The following is a 12145-nucleotide window of genomic DNA, read 5'->3' on the forward strand; positions in this document are numbered from 1 at the left end:
TCTGGAAAAGTTGTTGTGTGTCACTAGACACCTTCGAACTCCCAGTGGTTTATGTGTCAATTATGTAATAGGTGGGTGTGGCTTGAGGCTCCGCCTTCTTTGAGGTGTAAATCTTGTCTGGTTAATTTCTTCTGTTCAGACGCGAGTAAGTACATGAACACACTGAGAGCCGCTTTATAGAAGTAACTGAAGCTGTGATAGCAACTGAAAGAGACACTGTTTATCATGTTTAATACTGTGTAAAGCTGCTGCTTTAGATCAATCTATTGTATAAAGTGCTGTATGAATGAACATGACGAGACATTCACGAGGTCAAACATATCTACAGTGCATCTCTATGATCTGATGCTTTCTGAACTGCTGTTCTCTCACCACTGTCATTTCTGTTGTGTTTATTTTGCAGCACATATTTACATATTCATCTAAACGCCGGGATGGACGCCGTCGGGATGTTGGCTAACAGTAAATCACAGTGCAAGAGTATTTCATACTCCTTTTTAACCCTAAGCAAAGAATGAAGAGGAACTTTGCCATGAGAATATCTGTGCTTTGAGGAGACTAAAGCTGAGTGATTCGATCTGAAAGCCCAGGATCAGGGGTTTGTGTCTGAAGCAGAGGAAATCACATTGACTGTGTTGTTTCATTGAGAGGAAGGCCTGATCTGAGGTTGAACAGCAGTGGTGTGTGTTCAGTGACGTGCCTCCGCAGGTCTAACACACATGCCTGGGTGAAGGTGTGTGTGAGGAGCTTCACCTCCTGCAGGCACAGAAACACCAGACCACGTGTGTGTGATCCGGGCCTGTGGAAACAAGCTGCTGCTGGATCAGGTTTCTGTAGCCTTCAGCTAGAAGAAACACACAGGAACACACACACACACACACACACGACTGAGCCGACGAGAGTCACACCCACAGACTGCAGTCAACACCGTGGAGAACAGGGAACAGGGAACAGAGAACAGAGAACGGGAAACGGGGAACAGAGAACAGGGAACATAGAACAGGGAACGGGGAACAGAGAACAGAGAAAAGGGAACAGAGAATGGGAAACAGTGAACAGAGAAAAGGGAACGGGGAACAGAGAACAGCGAACAGAGAAAAGGGAACAGAGAATGGGAAACAGCGAACAGAGAAAAGGGAACGGGGAACAGAGAACAGCGAACAGAGAAAAGGGAACGGGGAACAGGGAACAGCGAACAGAGAAAAGGGAACAGAGAATGGGAAACAGCGAACAGAGAAAAGGGAACGGGGAACAGGGAACAGCGAACAGAGAAAAGGGAACAGAGAATGGGAAACAGCGAACAGAGAAAAGGGAACGGGGAACAGAGAACAGAGAACAGAGAAAAGGGAACAGGGAACGGGGAACAGGGAACAGGGAACAGCGAACAGAGAAAAGGGAACAGAGAATGGGGAACAGCGAACAGAGAAAAGGGAACAGAGAATGGGAAACAGCGAACAGAGAAAAGGGAACGGGGAACAGAGAACAGCGAACAGAGAAAAGGGAACGGGGAACAGGGAACAGCGAACAGAGAAAAGGGAACAGAGAATGGGAAACAGCGAACAGAGAAAAGGGAACGGGGAACGGGGAACAGAGAACAGAGAAAAGGGAACAGGGAACGGGGAACAGGGAACAGCGAACAGAGAAAAGGGAACAGAGAATGGGGAACAGCGAACAGAGAAAAGGGAACAGAGAACAGAGAACACGGAACGGGGAACAGAGAAAAGGGAACAGGGAACAGCGAACAGAGAACGGGGAACAGCGAACAGAGAAAAGGGAACAGAGAACAGAGAACAGGGAACAGGGAACGGGGAACAGAGAAAAGGGAACAGGGAACAGCGAACAGGGAACGGGGAACAGCAACAGAGAAAAGGGAACAGGGAACAGAGAACGGGGAACAGCGAACAGAGAAAAGGGAACAGGGAACAGGGAACAGAGAACGGGGAATAGCGAACAGAGAAAAGGGAACAGGGAACGGGGAACGGGGAACAGGGAACAGCGAACAGAGAAAAGGGAACAGAGAATGGGGAACGGGGAATAGGGAAAAGGGAACGGGGAACAGGGAACAGAGAAAAGGGAACAGGGAACGGGGAACAGCGAACAGAGAAAAGGGAACAGGGAACGGGGAACAGAGAAAAGGGAACAGAGAACGGGGAACAGCGAACAGGGAAAAGGGAACAGGGAACGGGGAACAGAGAACAGAGAAAAGGGAACAGAGAACGGGGAAAAGCGAACAGAGAATGGGGAACGGGGAATAGGGAAAAGGGAACAGAGAACAGGGAACATGGAACAGGGAACAGAGAACGGGGAACAGCAAACAGAGAAAAGGGAACAGAGAACAGGTAACAGAGAACAGAGAAAAAAGAACAGAGAACGGGGAACAGGGAACGGGGAACAGCGAACAGAGAAAAGGGAACAGAGAACAGGGAAAATGGAACGGGGAACAGAGAATGGGGAACAGCGAACAGAGAAAAGGGAACAGGGAACGGGGAACAGCGAACAAAGAAAAGGGAACAGAGAACGGGGAAAAGCGAACAGAGATAAGGGAACAGAGAACAGGGAACACGGAATGGCGAACAGAGAACGGGGAACAGCGAACAGAGAAAAGGGAACAGGGAACGGGGAACAGAGAACGGGGAACAGCGAACAGAGAAAAGGGAACAGGGAGCGGGGAACAGAGAAAAGGGAACAGAATGGAGAAAGGTGAATAGGGAACAAGGAACAGGTAACGGTGAAAGGGGAACAGGTAACGGAGAAATGGGAACAGGGAATGGAGAAAGGTGAACAGGGAATGGAGAACAGGGAACAGGTAGCGGAGAAAGGGGAACAGGGAACGGGGATCGGAGAAAGGGGAACAGGGAACAGAGAACGGAGAATGGGGAATCGGGGAATGTAACAGAGAACGGGGAACAGAGAACGGGGAAGAGAGAATGGGGAACTGGTAACAGAGAACGGGGAACGGAGAATGGGGAACGGAGAAAGGGGAACAGGGAATGGGGAACAGAGAAAGGGAACAGAGAACAGAGAATGGGGAACAGGGAATGGGGAACGGGGATAGGAACAGAGAACGGGGAACAGAGAACGGGGAAGAGAGAATGGGGAACAGGTAACAGAGAACGGGGAATGGAGAATGGGGAACGGAGAAAGGGGAACAGGGAACGGAGAAAGGTGAACAGGGAATGGAGAACAGGGAACAGGTAGCGGAGAAAGGGGAACAGGGAACGGAGAACGGGGATCGGAGAAAGGGGAACAGGGAACAGAGAACGGAGAATGGGGAACGGGGAATGGAACAGAGAACGGGGAACAGAGAACGGGGAAGAGAGAATGGGGAACAGGTAACAGAGAACGGGGAACGGAGAATGGGGAACGGAGAAAGGGGAACAGGGAATGGGGAACAGAGAAAGGGAACAGAGAACGGAGAATGGGGAACAGGGAATGGGGAACGGGGATAGGAACAGAGAACGGGGAACAGAGAACGGGGAAGAGAGAATGGGGAACAGGTAACAGAGAACGGGGAACGGAGAATGGGGAACGGAGAAAGGGGAAGAGAGAATGGGGAACAGGTAACAGAGAACGGGGAACGGAGAATGGGGAACGGAGAAAGGGGAACAGGGAATGGGGAACAGAGAAAGGGAACAGAGAACGGAGAATGGGGAACAGGGAATGGGGAACGGGGATAGGAACAGAGAACGGGGAACAGAGAACGGGGAAGAGAGAATGGGGAACAGGTAACAGAGAACGGGGAACGGAGAATGGGGAACGGAGAAAGGGGAACAGGGAATGGGGAACAGAGAAAGGGAACAGAGAACGGAGAATGGGGAACAGGGAATGGGGAACGGGGATAGGAACAGAGAACGGGGAACAGAGAACGGGGAAGAGAGAATGGGGAACAGGTAACAGAGAACGGGGAATGGAGAATGGGGAACGGAGAAAGGGGAATAGGGAATGGGGAACAGAGAAAGGGAAAGAGGATGGGGGAACAGGGAAAGAGGATGGGGGAACGGGGAAAGAGGATGGGGGAACGGGGAAAGAGGAAGGGGGAACGGGGAAAGAGGAAGGGGGAACGGTGAACAGGGAACAGGGGAAGGGGGAACAGGGAAAGGGGAAAGCGGAAGGGGTAAGGGGGAATGGAAAACGGAGAACAGGGAAAGGGGAAGGGGGAACGGGGAATGGGGAAAGGGGAAAGGGGAACAGAGAGCACGGAACAGGGAACAGAGAATGGGAACTGGGAACAGAGAATGGGAACGGGGAACAGTTAACAGGTAACGGGGAACAGATAACAGGTAACGGGGAACAGAGAATGGGAACTGGGAACAGAGAATGGGAATGGGGAATGGGGAACAGATAACAGGTAACGGGGAACAGAGAATGGGGAACGGGGAACAGTTAACGGGTAATGGGAAATGGGGAACGGGGAACAGAGAATGGGGAAGGAAGAACGGGGAACAGGTAACGCAGAAACGGGGAAAGGGGAACAGAGAACAGGGAACAAGGCAAGGCAAGTTTATTTATATAGCACATTTCATACACTATGGCAGTTTAAAGTGCTTTACAGAAAGGAATTAAAATTATCACAAAATAAAAAGCAAGGAAAATGAAAGCAGTTCTAAAAGAAATTAAAATAGATATATGATACAGTTATAAAATTAATTAAAAGAGTACAAAGATGATACAGGGAACAGAGAACAGAGAACAGAGAACGGGGAACATGGATTACACAATTACTTACATTGTTCATGGAACATTTTGTCCTGAAATATTTTAGTCAGACGTTCATCTAACAGTCTTTAAATTTTGCTACTTGTTTCAAAGATCATACAAATGTAATTTTCCCATAATTTATGAAGAATGATACAATGGAATGTTCCCTTAACAATCATATAACCAAGAAGAAACGCTTTTAAAACATTTAAAAAACTGGACATTTTGAAATGTTCAGAGAACATTCCAAAATAATGTTAATAAAATGTTAGAAAAACGTTGCTAGAATGTAATTTTGTGATCCGGGACGTCCAAGAAGGCCATGGTTGAAGAAATAGGAAACAACCCTTGATAGGATTTGATTCAGACAGGATTTATATTCATAAGAAACAGCAGAGAAGCAGATGGTCAGATCTCTCTCTCTCACACACACACACAACAACCTGCGTTAGATGCTGTGATTGACTGCTCACAATCCTGCTGTCCTACTGAATACACACCTGAAGCAGCTGAGAGAACAGGTGAACACACACACACACACACACACACACACACACACACACACGTTTACATCTGTGCCTCTGACAGACACCTGAACACACACTAACGGTGAACAGTTTGGGGTCGGTAAGATTTTTAATCTGAAAGAGTCTCTTCTGCTCAGCAAAGCTGAGTTTATTTGATCAAAAATACAGTAAAACAGTGAAATATCATTCCAGTGTAAATCATCTGTTTTCTATGTGAATATATAGTAAAGTGTAATTTATTCCAGTGATCAAAGCTGAATGTTCAGCATAATTACTCCAGTCTTCAGTGTCACATGATCCTTCAGAAATCACTCTAATATGAGGATTTGATGCTCAAGAAACATTTATGATTATTATCAGTGTTGACCAGTGTGGATCAGTCCATTTCTCGTTTCAGGGACAGACACTGAACTAGAGCAATAACAGAGTATTTGTAGAATAACTGAAGAATTATAACTTAATGCTTTTTAAATATGATAGAGCACTAAAGCGTTGGATGTGTTTCAGTCAGTGGCGATTTCTTTAAGACTGCAAGGGAAGCTCGGCTTCCCCTATAATGTAAAAAAATGAATGGTCAAATATGTACTATTGTATTAACATTTTATTGACTAAAAATGCGTTAGAAAACGTTCATCTCAAAGACGAGTTCATTCAGAATCAGTTACATACAGCAGGTCGGCTGACTCGATTTCCTTCTCATACATTCCCGTAGCGTCACAGACAGTGCATTTCCCTGTTGAAGCCCAGCGTCCATTGACTTCTATGGGGCTGCTTCGAATAGTTTTTTTCAGCGCTTCGAAACTAGACGGTCATTGGATAAATGCTGCGATTATGTCCCGCCCATGGAAGCTCAGCTTCTCTGGGGTTGAACGGGGAGTGGGCTGGCCTGGACTCCGGGCTTCCGCGTGATGATTGGAGGGTCTGTCGAAAGGCTGTGTCTGCTTTTGATTGACAGCGATTTCATACAATAAAAAGTCGCTGATGTTGAATCTGTTCGAGCTCAGTCCCATCGCGAATTTTTCAAAGACAAACTGCTGCAACCTATTTCTTGGTATTTGCTTGTCGAAATAGCTAGCCAATTTTTATAATACATTTCACGCAATTATACATGTATACCTTATATTATTACTTATATTTTTTATATTATTATTATTATTAGTAGTAATAATTATTAAAATAATAAAAAAAAAATCTCATTATTAGTAGCATTATTATTATAATTTATTATGTTATTTATACCTTTATTATATTATTACATTCATTTTTCACAGAGCATTTTCTTGAAAAGGAACGTAGAATTTACGTATAAATAAATGAATAATTTTATGATGTAGGCCGAAAATGAGCTTCCCCTCTTTGAAAGACCAGCAGCCGCCACTGGTTTCAGTGTATGAGGCGCATGAGCTGAAGCAGATACAGAGATGTGGAGCTGCACACACACACACACACACACACACACACACACACACACACACACACACACACACACAGACACACACACACACACACACACACACACACACTCATGTGTATCTCAGATCAACACTCAATCACAGCCTCATTCACTAGATGATGTATTGATCAGGTTCATACTGTAAAGGATCAGTGATGAAGCTCAGGTGAGGACGTGTTCTGACTGTTGTGTGTGTGTGTGTGTGTGTGTGTAACACACTGGTCAGTTTTCCCGGATGCTTCCCGTAGTGAGCTTCTGCTTCTCCTTCACCAGCTCCAGCTCTTTAACCCTTCAAACTCTCTCTGTATCATCCGCTGCACTGCTGTACATGTGTTTCTCTTTATGTGTGTAAGTGTGTGTGTGTGTGTGTGTGTGAGGGACTGTGATTTATCACTGCAACACAAACACTCGACAGAGTGTTCTTCTTGGGCCAAACTGAGGATCTCCAGTGAGATTTATCAATGAAAGTGGCTGTGATGGCAGTGAAGGGTGTGTGTGTGTGTGTGTGTGTGTGTGTGTGTGTGTGGATGGGTGGGTGGAGACACACTGAACATTCCTGGAGTAAAGCTTCTCGCAGCACTTGTCATTAAATGCCCAACCCTGAGGACACACACACACACACACACATCAACACCGAGCCTCCATTATTCCTCCTGCAGTGAGAGACAGTGAGCGCAAACACACACTTCTGCTCATGTCTCAGATGTTGCTCCTGAGAAACAGAAGCTTGACTCCAACAGAGTCTCCAAACAAACAACTGTGCTCAGATTCACCAAGATCTTAATGATCAGAACTCTATCAGAACTCTATCAGAACTCTAGCAGAACTCTAGCAGAACTCTAGCAGAACTCTATCAGAACTCTATCAGGACTCTATCAGAACTCTATCAGGACTCTAGCAGAACTCTATCAGAACTCTATCAGGACTCTAGCAGAACTCTAGCAGAACTCTAGCAGGACTCTATCAGGACTCTAGCAGAACTCTATCAGGACTCTAGCAGAACTCTAGCAGAACTCTATCAGGACTCTATCAGAACTCTAGCAGAACTCTAACAGAACTCTATCAGGACTCTATCAGAACTCTAGCAGAACTCTAGCAGAACTCTAGCAGAACTCTATCAGGACTCTAGCAGAACTCTATCAGGACTCTATCAGAACTCTATCAGAACTCTATCAGGACTCTAGCAGAACTCTAGCAGAACTCTAGCAGAACTCTATCAGGACTCTAGCAGAAATCTAGCAGAACTCTATCAGGACTCTAGCAGAACTCTATCAGGACTCTATCAGAACTCTATCAGAACTCTATCAGGACTCTAGCAGAACTCTATCAGGACTCTAGCAGAACTCTAGCAGAACTCTATCAGGACTCTAGCAGAACTCTATCAGGACTCTATCAGAACTCTATCAGGACTCTAGCAGAACTCTATCAGGACTCTATCAGAACTCTATCAGAACTCTATCAGGACTCTAGCAGAACTCTAGCAGAACTCTAGCAGAACTCTAGCAGAACTCTATCAGGACTCTAGCAGAAATCTAGCAGAACTCTATCAGGACTCTAGCAGAACTCTATCAGGACTCTATCAGAACTCTATCAGAACTCTAGCAGAACTCTAGCAGAACTCTATCAGGACTCTAGCAGAACTCTAGCAGAACTCTATCAGAACTCTAGCAGAACTCTATCAGGACTCTAGCAGAACTCTAGCAGAACTCTATCAGAACTCTATCAGGACTCTATCAGAACTCTAGCAGAACTCTATCAGGACTCTAGCAGAACTCTAGCAGAACTCTATCAGGACTCTAGCAGAACTCTATCAGAACTCTATCAGAACTCTAGCAGAACTCTAGCAGAACTCTATCAGGACTCTAGCAGAACTCTATCAGAACTCTATCAGAACTCTATCAGGACTCTATCAGAACTCTATCAGAACTCTAGCAGAACTCTATCAGGACTCTATCAGGACTCTAGCAGAACTCTAACAGAACTCTAACAGAACTCTAGCAGGACTCTATCAGGACTCTAGCAGAACTCTATCAGGACTCTATCAGAACTCTAGCAGAACTCTAACAGAACTCTAACAGAACTCTAGCAGGACTCTATCAGAACTCTATCAGAACTCTATCAGGACTCTATCAGAACTCTATCAGAACTCTAGCAGAACTCTATCAGGACTCTATCAGGACTCTAGCAGAACTCTAACAGAACTCTAACAGAACTCTAACAGAACTCTAGCAGGACTCTATCAGGACTCTAGCAGAACTCTATCAGGACTCTATCAGGACTCTAGCAGAACTCTAACAGAACTCTAACAGAACTCTAGCAGGACTCTATCAGAACTCTATCAGAACTCTATCAGGACTCTATCAGAACTCTATCAGAACTCTAGCAGAACTCTATCAGGACTCTATCAGGACTCTAGCAGAACTCTAACAGAACTCTAACAGAACTCTAGCAGGACTCTATCAGGACTCTAGCAGAACTCTATCAGGACTCTATCAGGACTCTAGCAGAACTCTAACAGAACTCTAACAGAACTCTAGCAGGACTCTATCAGAACTCTATCAGAACTCTATCAGGACTCTATCAGAACTCTATCAGAACTCTAGCAGAACTCTATCAGGACTCTATCAGGACTCTAGCAGAACTCTAACAGAACTCTAACAGAACTCTAGCAGAACTCTATCAGAACTCTAGCAGAACTCTATCAGGACTCTATCAGGACTCTAGCAGAACTCTAGCAGAACTCTAGCAGAACTCTAGCAGGACTCTATCAGGACTCTAGCAGAACTCTATCAGGACTCTAGCAGAACTCTAGCAGAACTCTATCAGGACTCTAGCAGAACTCTAGCAGAACTCTATCAGAACTCTATCAGGACTCTATCAGAACTCTATCAGAACTCTATCAGGACTCTAGCAGAACTCTAGCAGAACTCTATCAGGACTCTAGCAGAACTCTATCAGAACTCTAGCAGAACTCTAGCAGAACTCTAGCAGAACTCTATCAGGACTCTAGCAGAACTCTAGCAGAACTCTATCAGAACTCTATCAGGACTCTAGCAGAACTCTAGCAGAACTCTATCAGAACTCTATCAGGACTCTAGCAGAACTCTATCAGAACTCTAACAGAACTCTAGCAGGACTCTAACAGAACTCTAGCAGAACTCTAACAGAACTCTGACAGAACTCTAACAGAACTCTGACAGAACACTAACAGAACTCTAGCAGAACTTTAGCAGAACTCTAGCAGAACTTTAGCAGAACTCTAGCAGAACTCTAGCAGGACTCTATCAGGACTCTAGCAGAACTCTATCAGAACTCTAACAGAACTCTAGCAGGACTCTAACAGAACTCTAGCAGAACTCTAACAGAACTCTGACAGAACTCTAACAGAACTCTAGCAGAACTTTAGCAGAACTCTAGCAGAACTTTAGCAGAACTCTAGCATAACTCTAGCAGAACTTTAGCAGAACTCTAGCAGAACTTTAGCAGAACTCTAGCAGAACTCTAGCAGAACTCTGACAGAACTCTAACAGAACTCTAACAGAACTCTGACAGAACTCTAACAGAACTCTAACAGAACTCTAGCAGAACTTTAGCAGAACTCTAGCAGAACTTTAGCAGAACTCTAGCATAACTCTAGCAGAACTTTAGCAGAACTCTAGCAGAACTTTAGCAGAACTCTAGCAGAACTCTAGCAGAACTCTAGTAGAACTTTAGCTTTACCCCTTTTCCACCAGCATGAACCGGGTGCTATTTCAGAGCCAGAGCTATTGCCAGTTCGGAGTTGGTTCCACTGACGAGCCTTCTCAAAACCGGTTTGCCTTTCCGCAGGCCAGAGAGCCGCCACAGAGCCAGATCTTACGTCACTGAATACATCTCATGTTGCCCAGCAATGCTAGCGCGGCAGTGCCACACACAAACACACCAGGCTTGTTCGAGATGGTTCGGCTTCTCGCAGACCGATCGGCGCATGACATTGAAGCACTGCGAGAGCGGTCCAAAAGCACAAGGAGTCGTATGTTCTCCACACACTCCCGCAGCTCCGATCGGTCCGCGCTGCTCCGATGCATCTCCAACAAGCCTTCCATCAACAATGGCGGTCGTTGCGTTACTATTGATGCTCATGCCTTTGCGAACCTGACATCGGCATCCAAACACGGCGAATCCAGCGCGTTCGTGCAGCTCGCCATAACGTGCATAGATGGAGATTACAATCGAGCTGCTATTAACTCGATTAGCTGCTATTTAAAAAATGGCGTTCACAAGTTTGTGTTCGTCTTGTTGGTCACGATAACTCCGCCCCCAACCCCTGACGCAAGCGGTTCTTACTTCTAGACCAGCAATGTTTTGGGTCTACTTACGAACCACTTTTCGTGGTTCAGAGCTGGTGCTTTGGGAGTCGAAAGACAAATAACTGGTTTGAAACTAGGCTCTGGCTCTGAACCAGCACCAGCACTGCCTTGGTGGAGAAGGGGTAAACCAGAACCCAGAACTCTATCTGGACCATCAGCTAACAGGACTTCACATAACCTTCTCTCAGAGTTATGAACACACGCTCGTCCGCTACTCTTATAGAACATTTGTTCAAAGTTATCTGGCCTTTAATAATGATTTTAAAATGTTAGAACAAAAACATTATTGATGCATCATTCATGGAGTGCTTTATCTGAAACGTTTTAGATGGACATTTGTTTTATGTTTTTTAATTTTTTCTACTTGTTTCAGAACATTTAAAAGTAACGTCCTATAATGTTTGCTGAATAATGGAATGGAATGTTCCCTTTACACTCACATAACCTAGAAAACACGTTTTTTCAAACATTCAGAAATTACATTTTCATAACTTAATAATTTTCATCATGTTCTTAGACCATATATTTTGTTAGCAGGGACACGACTGACTCATTTGTGTCTTGAGATTTTAGGGGGGGAAACCCTCTGATGTGACAAACTCATGAAGCTCTGGAAGAGAACACACACACACACACACACACACACACACACACACACAGATCTGAGCCACTCAATACAGCTGTCATCAGAACCAATAAAAGCCCTGAACGCAGTGTGAAGACTGATTCATGAGAATAGAGAGAGAGAGCGGGCGAGAGAGCTGCTGCTTACCTTGGCTTGCTGGAGAGTTGGCTGGTCTTGTGTTTGTGAGATGAGAGGGAAAGGAATCTCACTTCACGTTGTCATAGTTTAGTTGTAAATCTGCTGAAGGCCGTCTGTGCTGAAGTCTCAAACTTTAGTCCAGATCTCCGAGCAGATCATTGCTTTCTCATTAGTCTCTTCCCAACTCAGATCCAGAGTTAGTGAAAAGAAAGACGGATCCTCCCTCTGCTCTCGTTCTCCCTCCACTGCTGTTCCCATGAGCCTCCCTGCCTCTCTCACACACACACACACACACACACACACGAGGATGGGGGAAGGGACTCCAACAATACCAGCAGATTCCTCCACACACACA

At 45.4% G+C, this 12145-nt stretch overlaps 1 protein-coding gene across 1 annotated transcript in view; it reads right to left on the reverse strand.

Moving 5' to 3' along the window:
* The window catches only part of tns3 (tensin 3), a 47040-nt gene extending 34977 nt beyond the window's left edge, over nt 1-12063 (reverse strand). The window contains exon 1 of the mRNA XM_079875971.1: nt 11800-12063. The gene's annotated coding sequence lies outside the window, so the exon portion shown is untranslated. The remainder of the gene's footprint in view (nt 1-11799) is intronic.
* Between the last annotated feature and the right edge of the window lie 82 nt (nt 12064-12145).

Source organism: Squalius cephalus (genome assembly GCF_949319135.1).
Source record: "Squalius cephalus genome assembly, chromosome: 7".
NCBI classification, from domain to species: domain Eukaryota; kingdom Metazoa; phylum Chordata; class Actinopteri; order Cypriniformes; family Leuciscidae; genus Squalius; species Squalius cephalus.